Here is a 14,061-nt window from a genome sequence, read left to right on the forward strand (position 1 = left end):
CCCCCCTCTAAAAGGGGATGTCTGGGCACCGAAACCGCCCTCTACCACCCTCTTCTCCCACCCCCTCCTTTATTTTGCCTAAAAAATAATAATTTATAAGTGAGGAAGCTTAATATTCAACCCTAGGGCCCTGGTAATGTTATGTAAGTAATGGTAATGTTATTTTTTATTTTCATTATTTCATTTAAATTTTTAACACTACAAGTAATTGTTTTAGGCTGTTTGAGAGTGGTTCCAGCCTCATTGGATTTCAGATGGAGAAAGTAGATTTTTAGATACCACTCAAAATCCAGCAAACTTAATAGTTCTAAGGATTTTAGGGTTGGGGGTGTTGGCTTGACGGGGCTTGACCCAGGCTCAACGTTAGTTAGCCAAACAAATCCCTACACTACTGGCCCTTTCGGCATCAGCCCGCGAAGCGCGGACTGATGTCTCACCCGAAGCAGTATGGGAGGATGCTGGAACCAAGTTTCCACACCCTTGAGATGGTTGTGATGTCGGTTTATTCCAACTATACCTGCCTTTGCGTAGGTTTCTTATCCCTCTGCTCTACCGTTTAGTACCTTCACAAAATGTTACAATCGGCTTTCGTGCAACCCTAACCAGGGGCTGAAGTCCTTTCGCGCTGCTAGGGCAACAAACTGCGATATCTCCCAAACTAGGCTAAGTATCTCACTTATCTTATTAATAGATCTTAGTTAGCTTCATGTAAACAAATGTTCTTACTTGCGTTCACTTAGCCAATACATTTATACACATTCGCGTATCATATAAGCATTAGAAATGAAATTCATACTCAATATAACAGATGTATAAACAGGAAATAAAGATGAAGAAATTATAGAATACTTCTCTTTATTGATAATTCCAGATGATTACAGACTCGACTCGCCCTGCGCACTCAGTTGTACGGGTCCGCGCACTTAGCTACGGACTACTAGGCCTTTCCGCACTTCGCTGTAGAGCCTCTACCTACACTACGACCCAAGACTTAGAATTCTACTTCATAGCTATCTGTCATACATGTTCGATCTTAATTCATGCCTCTAACTACTTAGAGCTTAGCTCTATTTATACAATCCCATGGTCTGCGGACCATGGGTAGATCTTTTACAACCAACATTACATTATCAAAATAACGCAGACAACCCTATGACTCTTTAACATCTACGCACTCCGCGACCATAAAATGTGGAGTCTTTACATTTGGATTACAAAATTGGACCAAAATATGGGCTTTAAGCCCCAAAAATGCCCTTGGGGGATTTCGCGCCCAACAGGCCCCCAACACAAACATCGTGACTTTCCCTCGAGTCACTCTGCAGGTGTGGAGATCTTAGCACGAAGACCTCTCAGCTCTGTTTGGATCACCGCAACTTCGGCAGTGCACTGAGCGGCCAGCTGCTAGACTTGTTCCACGCGCTCTTCGATGACTGCTGTTGCTGAACTGCTGCCCTGAATCTTCTGCTGAGTTTCTTACAGTTGCACGCGCTTTCCTTCAATGAAGACTGTAATTGCATAAACCTCGTCTATCCATGGCTATAGGCACGCTTTTAAGACCGCTTCTTTGTGCAAAGCGACATCCACTTGTTCTTTGAGTGCCTTTGCTTGCTGCATCCGTGCAAGTCTCTACGTAAGGGCAACCTTTTGCATGGTCCCTTTTACCTCGTCATACCTCTGTTGTAGCTCGCGCACCTCTGTCTCTAGGCACGCTACATTCAGGTCCTCCTGCAAAGTGGTCAGGACCTCAAATGTCTGTTCAAAGAGTTGCATGCAGTTTACTACTGCACTGTCAACCGCTGCTATCGTTGTTGTAACAATGGTGGTACGCTGTTCTTTGACCTCTAGCAGAGTTGAAGGTTGAGCTCTCAACTGAAATACTGAAATTCTACGATCTACAATTTTAGCTCCAACTCAACCCTGGCCATCTCTGCTTGAGTGTCGTGCATCCCTGTGGCTAACTTGTGGATGCACTCCTCAACCGGTTCATCTGCCTAAATGGCCAACTCCGGGACCATCCGGTAGGCTTCCTCCACAACCTGCATTATTTGCTTATTCTGCTCTAATGCTTCGTTGCGCTGCAGGCCCAACTGCTCAATGTTGATGCGCCGCTCGCTCATCACCTGTAAAGCGTGACTCTCCCTAGCTCGAAGTTTCATGGTGACTCCATCATGCAAGAGGTATAGCGTCTTTTGGGGGATTGCGGCCATATTTAATCCTACCCCTTTGAGACTTCTGGCCGCGGGCTTGTCGACCTCATTCTCTGTAGTGAGTGCTCCATCTGGTAGCACTATTGTGTTAGTCACCCTTGTGCGCAACATCTCCTCGGCAACTGAAGTGCTGACTGTGAGGCTGATGGACACTGTGCCAACCTGTGGAGTGCGAACCTGCAACTCCTGTAGTTCTGTTCGAAGAGCCCCCAATACTAGCTGCTGTTGTTCTTCAAATTGTTGGAGGGCCTCCGTAGTGACATCCCTCACCATTTCTTCGATGTCATGCAAATCCCCCTTAGTGAGGGTGATTGGGTCGAAGGACGTCTTGGATGCCTTTGTTTTCTTTCAGGGTACTGCATTCTCTCGTAGTTGTGGATGCTTGAGTTGGGTGGATGTCGTTTGCGGGTCCGCGCCACCTTGTTTTGTCTCTGTCTCTGGTTCAGTCCAGGGTGAAGGTGAATTCTGTCATTTGCGCTCTTCTTCTCCTGTTTTCTGCTATTGTTAGGCCAATTTCGCAGTGTCGCGTGCTGCCTAGGCCTTAGCCTCTGCTTCCTCTTTCCTGTGCTTCTCAGGCAGCGGCGCCATCCTGAGCTTTGTTTCCTCCTTTTTACGTTGTTTGGTAGACTTGTCTGTTTCCACCAAGGAGCCTATTGGAGTGTGTCACTTCGACGGCCAAGACTTGAGGACTGCAAATATCATGTCGTCAGTCGCCAGATATGGTATGTTGTGTCATGTATTTGTGGGGTCATTCCGCGCACTGATAAAGACATGGTGGAAATCTGCTTTGAACTTTGAAAATCTTTGCAAACTGGCATAGACTGTGGCGACAACCACGGCTTGTGATTGATCCCCATTCAGATGCTCATCTCCTTAAGACCTAGAAGATATTACTTTCTCTAATATGCTGCATGTCCTTGTTCGCCCACTGCGAAGCGTACTTCGCTGCCTCCGGAAGGTCCGGCGTGATCAAAGGGAATTGGCTGTCTTCGGGAAGCTCCCATGCCACCAGTACGATCGAAAGCAGGAGCCATGCGTAGTGAAATGTTTTTCCCTACTCTTGTGCCTCGCGGCAGTTCGCAAGGAACTCGCCACATAGATAATTCTCCGAGTCGAACTGGACTCCTTCAGTGCATTGGACCGCTAGCGCAATCACTGACGCGGGTACCTCATCCGCGCGACACTTCCCTACTAATACTTGTGTCATGACCTTGAATGCAAGGTTGTTAATGCTGGATATGGCATATCCTCGCTTCTTCTTCTCCAACTTGAACTTCTTCTTCATCGCTTCCGCGAGGGCCAACTCGCCACCTTTTCCCTCTGAAATGTTGTCTGGATCCTCCCCCGAGTAAGGTAGCCGTGTAATCCGGTGAATGAGATGGTTTGTGATGGGGATGGGCTCCTCTAGCCACAAACACCCATCATGCACCAAGTAGAGCAGTTGCCTGATGATGAAGATGATCACTGGGGCGCGGTGGTAATGTGGCACCCAGAGCAGGTTAAGAAACATGACTTCCTCTACACCCATGAGCCATTTGCGCTACTCCAACTGAATTGTTCCAGCAATCGTGTCCATCCTCTAGCGCATTAGTTGCTCAATCACTAAATGTGGGAACTTCTCGTGGTCAGCGAGGTCCCAATATTCAAACTTCAACACAGGAACCTAACCCAAGTGCGGTCCCTCAAAAACAATATCATCTGGGAGCAGCAGAGTTTGCAGAGAGATCTTTCTCTCATCTATGTCCTTCAACACCTTGGCTTTAACCTTGCGCAAAGGAACATATTCAGGTAACTAGGTAATAGGGTCCACACCCTGGGTTTCAACATCTCTACGTCCTCCTCATCCACCAGGATCTCTTCATATTCTTCCTCTTTGGCCTCCAGATTAATGGCCTTACCCCTTCCCTACAAGGTGAGTTTGGTCCTCTGTGGGTTTCTTGGCAAGACACGCACCGGGATCATAGCCTGCTTATCCTTCTTAGGTCTCGTTGTTCTGGGTGATTTAGGGACCTCAAATATCGCTCTGGTGCTCTCTGGGGCTTCTAATAACGCAATTTCTTGCAGGACTTCCTCGACTGTCACTACTCTTGTGTCCATGGCTTCTGCGGGTGCTAACATAGCGCTATTCGACAATTCTTATAGTGTCTCTGGTAGTTGCTCAAACAATGAATTCGTTTTCAGAGTCTCGAATAGGTCTCGGTTCATGTATACTTGAGCGCGCAACAACTTAGTTCTCAAAATGCCAAGTGTTTTTTGCTGGACAACCACTTATAATTTATAGGGCCTTTTGAATTTGAATTCGATTGTTCCCCCCACATTCGGCCCATTAATGCTAGATTGGCGGTAGATTTTCAAGAATCTAACCCATAAATATCGCCTTAAATGCTTGCCGCCCGCTCCATTTGGCTTCAAACTGACCATCAAATCGTGAATAGTGACTTTAACGATCACTTTTCCGTAGCCCTGGCGCTAGCACAACTATCTTCGCGCTGTCGCGGACCTTGTGACACTTCGCTGCTTTGCACAGTCCTGACATCACACAGCTCCACAACTTGAGCAGTGTAGTTTATAGTCCCGCACCTCCTTTTAGCTGCCTGGAGTGCTAAGACTGTGCCACTTTCATATAGTCACATGGTCGGATTGTCGGTGTATGGCTTCAAGCGACTGCCATTCACCTTTCCTGGCAAAGGTTCTCCATTTAACCTGACCAGTTGTACCGCGCCTCCGTCAGTAATCTCCTTAATAACATATGACCCTAACCAATGCATCTTGAACTTTCCAGGGATTTTATCAAACTTACTATCATACAACACAACCCAGATCGTTTACCTTGAATGTGCACAGCTTGATGTGTCGGTCGTGCCATGCCTTTTGACGCTGCTTTTGGACCTACTAGTGAAATCCAGCTAAAAATCGTTCTTCTTCGAGCTCATCCAGCTACATGAGCCTCTCTTGTAGGGCTCCATGATTTGCCATACCTGTGAGCGCTGCTATGCACAGAGTAGGCATGATGTATTCCATAGGCATTACGGCTTCCACTCCATAAACAAGCCTAAAAGGTGTCTGTTCAGTCAGCGTCTTGCATGTCGTCCGATAAGCCCATAACACTGTAGGTATGCGTAGGTCCCAATCACTTCGCTGAGCATTGCATACCTTGGTCAGCACATTTTCAAGCACTTTGTTAAACGCCTCCACTGTTCCGTTAGCCTGTGGGTGATAAGGTGTGCTCTTTTGATGATACACCTGAAATTCCTCCGTTAGTGCACTGATCGTCTCATTCAGGAAGTGTGTACCACGATCGCTCATCAAGATCTTTAGACATCCAAATCGTGTCAGTACATGTTCAATTAGAAAATTCACGGTAGTTGCGCTCGTGCAATCCTTCGCCGGTTGCGCTTCTGCCCTTGAGGTTGAATGCGTCCTATAAAATCTATTGCCCACTTTTCAAAATGTTGCAACGTCATTTGTGGATTCAAAGGCATTTCATCCCTTTGCGATGGCTTGCTTGTTCTTTGACATACATCACACGCCTTGTAATATGCTTTTGAATCCTGACGAAGGGCTGGCCACCACAACCCTGTGCATAGAATCTTCTGCGCAGTTGCTCTTCCTGCATAATTTCCTCCCACAGCGCCCCCATGAGCATTCACAAGGATGCTGCTTCGTTCAAACTCAGGTACATACCTTCTCAATATCTCATAAGTCCCCATCTTGTATAGATGCCCAACAATGACAAAGAAGTCTGTCACGCACACCATTAATTCCTTCTTTTGCTGGATAGAGTATCCTTCCGACACAGTTCCAGTTGTTAGAAAGTATATTATATACTCGAAATGTCCATCTGCGACGCGCACAGCAAAGAGCTGTGCGTCAAGTACTCCTTCCTCCAAATTAGTAGGTTCCTCCCCTGTCTCGATGTGCGACAGGTGATATGGTCCGTCGTTCAATCGTTTAGGCTTCACAACAACTTCAAAATCGTACTCCTGGAACAATAAGAGCCACCTGCAAATTTTCCCCCTCAACACAGGCTTATTGACCAGGTACTTTAGCGCGGAGTACAAGTGCATCTGATCAGGTTGGGGCTTTTCTCCATAGGCCTGTGTCCATTTTGCCAGATGCACGCGCGGATCATCCTAACCATCATACTTGTCTGTTAGTCGCATCTTAGGCTTCCCAAATCATGCTCGCATCATTCTCCTACATTCGTGTCAATCATCAAAGCTTCCTTTGTACGTACCCCACCATCTTGCAGATGTAGTGCACAATACCTATTCCAAGGCTTGGAAGCGTTGCTTTTCCGGCACCTCCCTTCCAAATGCATCCAAGAAGGTATCTACCTCATTTAGACCATCATAAGTAGGCATATTTCTTACTTCTGTCGACACGCAACGCAACGACCAATTCATCATATTGCAATTCAATATAGTTACTTCGTGTAACTAATTCTTCCAGCTTTCTATTTCTTCGTCGGAATCCGAAGTATAGGAACTCTCGCGCTCCCATGTAATTTGCTCATCCGCGGTGGGATTCACCTAGTTTTGGTCTCGCGCTATTATCTTGTAGATGCAGTCCAGATCATCATCACTCTCATAGTCATGGACTAGTTCCGTATAGCGTGATCCTTCAGCAGGATCCATGGGTATTATTACGTGTAGTGATTTCTTCTCAAAGATCATCTTTCGCTTCTTTAGATTGATTACCCCATTCATATCAGTAGCCCAGTCAATTCCTAGGAGTGCAGGGTAGGGACCGTTGTCATCAACAATCTCTATTACTTCAAAATCTGCTAGCACGCTCGCTCCCTCAATATCCACGGTTACTCCCTGCAGCTGCCCCATGGGTATGGTTTTCTGCTAGTTTGCCATCCTTAGTTGAATCAACGACCATTGCAGCGTAGGTCTCCCCATTCGCTCCCATGTTTGTTTCGGTAAAACATTCGCATCTGATCCCAAATCCAAAATGACTTGATCCATCTCGTATTCTCTGATCTGCACGGTGATTCTCATTTCACGCCCCATCCTTGTTTTACGCTTTCTGATCTTTCGAACTACACGCGGTTCTCCTGGCGTGATCCCAGCACATCTGTTAATGAGTTCCTGTAACCTTTTCATAGCCTTACTGTCATGCAATAACTTCATACATGTTTCCAGGAAAGTTGTGAGCAAAGAGGAGTCCATCTCTGGCTTAGGCTTACCTTTGCTTCCTGAAGTGGAGGCCTCATCGAAGCTCTTCTTAGCTTCCATGAAGGTTTCTCGAGCGTGTTCCAAATCAAACTCAACCTCTTTCCCTGGGGCTTTGCAAACCCAGGTACTGTCTTCCGGCTGTTTCCCCTTATCATCTCCTGTTGCGATTCCACTTCAGAGCACTATATTTACATTTGGATCCTCCTCGTGTGGCTCAGACCTCATCATCTGCAGGTTCTGAGTCGGGGGAGGTGGTAGCGCCCTTTTGTCACATATCCTAGCTATCAATGTAGGACAATCTTATATTTCATGATCAAACAACGTGCAATACTTGCACGACGGACGCGTTGGATTAGTGCAATCGCGAGCATTGTGTCCTGGTCTTCCGCAATTGTAGCAAATCAATTGTCCTCGACCTCTACCAGGTCCTCCTCTGCCTCGGCCTCGTCTGCGCCATCCCTGCATTCTGGTCAAGGGGCCACATTTTGGCCTGAACCCTATAGGTGGGAGTTCTATCCACCATCGATTCATAGCTCCTAAAAGTATGCTTACCATGTCCAACCGATCTACAAAAGTTGCAGAATAACTGTTGCAGTGTTTGCACATACTTCTATAACAAGTGACAATTGTTCGTGTCATGTTTTCCGACTACCTGATAGATAGCGCACCATAAAGCAGGCGCCACACTAGGTCCTGCTTGAGTTTCCAGCCTTAGAGGCATTGGCCCTCCTCTTGCAAGGTAATTTGGGAAGACTGGGCAATGGTCTTTGTCATGACCATGACTCTTGCATTTCAAGCATCATACCTCTTCGCATACCTTGGGTCGAACCATCCTGTCCTATTTCAGACTTTGCATCTCAAGGCACAGATTCTTCAGCTACACATGGATCTACTGGACTCCTAGATTAGGATCCTGCATCGGAGTCTCGTGTAGTCTCATGGAAATCTCCAAGGGTTCTGCCTGAGTTGTTATCTTCTGCTGCGACAACGCACTCCTTAAGTGTGGTATTAGTGAAGCCAAAAACCACTCGCGATGCTGTCCATCTATCAAATTCATGTTAGCTTTGCGAATTGTACATTTCAGCCTATGATCCAGTTCCCAAGGCGTATCGCCTGGTTTCATCGCGATCTCCTTGAATCCCACAATTGATTGTGCTTTAGATTTAGGCCTGATAAATTCCTTATTCAGCGCTACTTGTATGTCCGCTACTCTAGCATTCGGGTTATCATTGGAGTACTTAATATACTAGGTCAGTGTGCGATCCTGCGAGGCGCTCACCAGTGTTGCTTTCTTTATATGGTCATTCGTAGCACCTTGAGCTTCCCATAAAACCCTCAAAATGAACCAGAATTGGTCTGGGTCCTCATTTCCCAAGCCTTTGAACAATGAAAACTTCACTGTATTCGCCATATTGAATCATGGTGGTGGTGGAGGTGGTACGGGTGAAGTTGGAGGTGATGGCATGAAGCCAGCGGTGGTGTGGGCAGAGATGGTATTCACGGGAATCCTTGTCTTATCAACTGAATAACACTTTGCGGAGATACCTTCGCGATCCCTTCTTCGTCCCCTCGCAGAGGTGAAATTAAGGGGCGATGCTCTGGACCCTTATTTCATTCGTTTCTGTAAATTTTTCTGCTTAGTGTAGCCCCGAACATCAAGGTAGCTACATAACCCACTTTTCGCACAACAACATTTTAATCCAAGTATTCAGAGATTTCATGTACTTACCTCGGAGTCCTTTGAAAAAGCGTCGCTCTGCCTTGCTGTAGCTGAGTGAGGTGTCTACCGCAAATTCAGTCACAAATCCTCTTATGACACGATCGAGCCAATGATCAACAATGCTGGCGATCTTATCCTCTAATGCTTCCAACCTTCGCACTAGCTCTGGGGTCCACACAATAGGACTGTCAAGTTTCCACCTTCCTTGGCTATGTGCTAGCTTCGCAATCCACTTGTATAGTTCAGTAGGAAAGGAGGTGAAAAATATTTCGTGGATCTCCGTATACAGGTACCTGTCTAGCCACTATTCTTTTGATAGTAGCAGGTTTCTGTTTTCCTATGCCGCGAACTTGTGAATCCTTTTGTCCAACCAACCTTCGATTTCTTTCTTAGTTGGATTCCAGTGATACGACATCACACATCTCCGGTCTCAGCAACGGAACCATTTGTTGGCGTGAGGGGGCCTGACCCAGGTTCAACGTTAGTTAGCAAAACAAATCCCTACACTACTGGCCCTTTCGGCATCAGCCCGCGAAGCGCAGACTAAAGTCTCACCTGAAGCAGTATGGGGGGATCCTGGAACCAAGTTTCCGCACCCTTGAGATGGTTGTGATGTCAGTTTATTCCAACTATACCTGCCTTCGTGTAGGTTGCTTATCCCTTTGCTCTACCCTTCAGTGCCTTCGCGAAATGTTATAATCAGCTTCCGCGTAGCCCTAACCAGGGGCTAAAGTCCTTTCACGCCGCTAGGGCAACGGACTGTGATATCTCCCAAACTATGCTAAGTATCTTACTTATCTTATTAATAGATCTTAGTTAGTTTCACGTAAACAGATGTTCTTACATGCGTTCACTTAGCCAATACATTTATACACATTCGCGCATCATATAAGCATTAGAAGTGAAATTCGTACTCAATATAACAGATGTATAAACAGGAAATAAAGACGTAGAAATTATAGAATACTTCTCTTTATTGATAATTCCAAATGATTACAGACTCGACTCGCCCTGCGCACTCAGCTACAGGGGTCTGTGCACTCAGCTGCGGACTACTAGGCCTCTGCACACTCAGTTGCATAGCCTCTACCTACGCTACGACCAAAGACTTAGACTTCTACTTCAGAGCTATTTCTTATACATGTTTGATCTTAATTCATGCCTCTAACTACTTAGAGCTTAGCTCTATTTATACAATCCCATGGTCCGTGGACCATGGGTAGATATTTTACAACCGACATTACATTATCAAAATAAGGGTGGACAACCCTATGACTCTTTAACACTACATGCTCCGCGACCACAAAATGCGGAGTCTTTACATTTTGATTACAAAATTGGACCAAAATATGGGCTTTAAGCCCCAAAACTGCCCTTGGGGGATCCTACGCCCAACAGGGGGATTGCAATGTTTCCATTGGATTCTATCATGTATGAGGATATAGAACTAACATTGAATCAAGATCACCAAAGCCTATATATACCTCGATGTCGGTGGCATTGAATCTTGAATTCCTTTATCATGACCCCAATAAAAATGTATCCATCACTCAAACAAAATCTTGTTTTGACATATAGAACTTTTTCTATCTTATTTTAATGCTTAGAGGGTGCTATTGATGATGTGGATCTCAATATAGGCAATGATTTTGTTGATATGTAGGTATTTGTGGTGGCATAATATTTTTGGACTTGTTGAAGCGCCGAAAATCAGGTCGACAACAAGGGGGATACCCGCCTGGTCCGGACCTTGGTTGGCAGCTCCTTATCTGTTTGGTATAGCGGGTCCGACTGGGGATAATGGGACCAGTTTCCCAATCTATGGGTGTGTGTGTTTAGAAGTGGATGTTGCTGATCTAACAGTTCCTATCTAAGCTATTCTAATTCAAACTTTAATCTAATTCTATGCTATTGTAATCTAGAAAAAACAACACATCTAATCTATGCTAACCCGGGATGTAATTCTTCTATTATGCGATCTAAAGAAATTTCAAATAATAAATGGTAATAAAGATCATTCAGTGATTATAAGAAAGGAAATCAATTAAGATGAACCACTTCGCATAAAAAGTTAGGCGAAACAGTTGTGAACAACATATCGCATAATAAGTTATTCATACATTAAACATAAATAAATACAAAAGTGCCAAATGATAACTCAAGCATTCATGCAATAACATATAAACAACTAAAAATTGTATATCACTTTAACATATAAGCAGAAACGGTCAAGAGATAAAAGTACCATTTATGACTGGTCCTACTCATAAGCTTCAAGCAACAATGATTTATCTCTCCTTGCTCTAACATCTACTAAGAGTACAAAAGTGCAACATCAGTAGCAGATATCAAATGCAAACATCAACAAATCTTGATCCATTCATTCACCAAAACCTCCTATGAGGGTGCAAAAGTGCATGTTCTGAGGACAAGTTTTTGATAAATTTCTGGACCCTTCTCTAAATGCAGTTCTGGTGCGTTTTTTGCCTTTAGCGCCTTTTCCTTCACCGGGTATAAGCTTCAAAATTTTGTAAACATACTGCCTTCGTGAGATTCTGACCTTGAGCATTAAATCACTTGTTGATATCAGCATTGTTCAACTACCCATTCAACCATGGCTCTGACTGAAAGATCTGTAATGGATAGCTCAACAACGCTCTGGAATTTGCGGCTCTGTTGCATGCGATATCCGTTCATGAGGGCATCTCTTCTCTGTTTTCGGAGCATTTGGAGCTTTACCCTTTTCCTTAATTGCTTCCTGCATATTGCTTCATGTTGTTCATGTTTTTCATTCCTGCAGTTCACACATGAGGAGAGAGTAATGATAATAAAAATCGATAAGAAAGCTCTGAGCTCTACAGATGTACAAAAACATGCCACCTGACGTGAACTAACTCATCGAAAAACACAAAACTGTCTTTCATTAACACTTGGCGTATCATTCATTAATTTTCATTAAAGCGCGTACCCAATTTTTGGTTTATGGACAACTTTTCTTAAATGTTGAGCCGGGGAAAATTTGCTATGGACAATTTCTGCGATTCGCATCGCATCATCGCAGTATCGCGTTATCGCATTTTCATCGAGATGTGTTATCGTAGGTTTGCCCGATCGCGCTCATCGCAGTATCGCGTTATCGCAAGATCGCAGATTGTTACAATCGTTAAATGGTTATGTGTTTTTTATGCGATATTTGCGATATGCGATATCGCATATCGGCCATCGACGATTTTTTAAGGTTTTCGAATATGAGCGTTTCTTAATGCATGCAATGCGATGGAATTCGCGTCGCTCTTCTCGCAGTTTATCATTTTACTCACAAGGAAATGTCCTATCTTCTTCTCGCGATGCGATGTTTTCTTAAGGAGTATAATACATAAGCCTTAGTTGAATTTTTGAATTTTTTACTAAGGGTCCCCACTTACTTAGTGTTATTGCTAATACTAAATAAGGAGGGGGTTGTTGGTGGCCACAACAATTGGCGATTCATTTGGAAGAACCAGTTATCTCTGCTTTTCTATTGAATTTTTCAAACTTCCAAAACAGAAAATTTTTCAGAAAATTAAACTTTGTTATGGAAAGATAGAGTAAATTATGCTCTAAACTGTCAATTATATTTTGTTTCAACCTCTTTAATTCTAATTATTTTCTTCCTCAGGCTAGTCCTTGTATTTACATTAGCCATTACTTGGTCTTGTAAAGATAAAATAAAGTCTCCTCTGTAAACCAATTTTAAATATGCTCATTTGTTGTAGGTAGAGCCTTTGCTACCAACAGGCGTTTAGAGCCTCGACAGGGTTACCTGTTACCCAGCAATGATCCTAGATCCTACTTAAGGTGACCTACAACTTTTCACAGAAAAATCCATATCCACACTTATTGCTTTGATTTTCTTTTTATTCTTAAAGAACAATGTCTTGGTTTGGTAGCCAAATTATGACACAGTCACTCACTTGATTTATAACTTTGCTGAACAAGCTGGCTCGTGATGAGACCCCTTGTCTTTTGATTGCAACAATCTTGAGTCATTTCCCTGTTGTGGTGGACAGTATTGGCAAAGTCAGCAAGTTATAATATTTGTGATCATGATAAGCCGGCTCGTGATGAGACCTCTCATTCTTCAAGATATAGTGTATCCTTGGATTATCCCTCTGAAAGCTGCGATTTTCCTTAGCAGGGAGGAAGTCATTGTTTCCTTAAGATAGCTCTGGACGACAATAATAGAGTTTTTTGGAAACAGCTGTTCTACTGAGAATCTTTATTTTGTTATTGATACCTTTCATTGTACTGATATAAAACAATTTCTTCACTAAAGGTTGCTTTCATCAAATTCTTTGAAGTTGAAACTAGTATCATATCTAGGCTAAAGTTTTTTAACTGTATTTGTCAATAATAAAGATTAGTTTTCAGAAAGATTTGTTATTTATACAAGCGAAAAGTTCAAAATCTAAAAGAGAATTGGTGTCTTTTTCGTAAATACCTAATGTAACCACTCAAAACTGGTTTTATTATGAAAATAAAAACTATTCTACAAAAATAGAAGAATAATCTTCTATGGAAAATATTTCTTGAGAATTTGTCCATTAACAGGCAAAGGATCCCTTTTACCTGCTAAATCCTGTAACACAAATGTTGATGGACCTATGACTTCAAGAATCTGAAAAGGACCAAGCCACATCTTTTGAAATTTTGTATGTTTGCCCTTTTCTTCACGAGCCTTATCTCACTTTAAAACTAAATCTCCCATCTAAAAATCTTTTCTGGTCATTATGTTTGAATCAAAAGAGGATTTTACTAGCACTTGGTGATGAGCATGTGTTTTCTTAGCTTGTTCTCGTTGTTCTTCTAATTTAATTATTTCCATTTGTCTTAGCTGTAAGGAGGAAGTGGGTACTTCATCAATGTATTGTACTAAAGACAAGGAGGGAATGGCTAAGTGAGTCGGAAG

The sequence above is a fragment of the Pinus tabuliformis genome, chromosome J, assembly GCF_031772625.1.
Source record: "Pinus tabuliformis cultivar Carrire ecotype Pingquan chromosome J, CPIR1, whole genome shotgun sequence".
NCBI lineage: Eukaryota > Viridiplantae > Streptophyta > Pinopsida > Pinales > Pinaceae > Pinus > Pinus tabuliformis.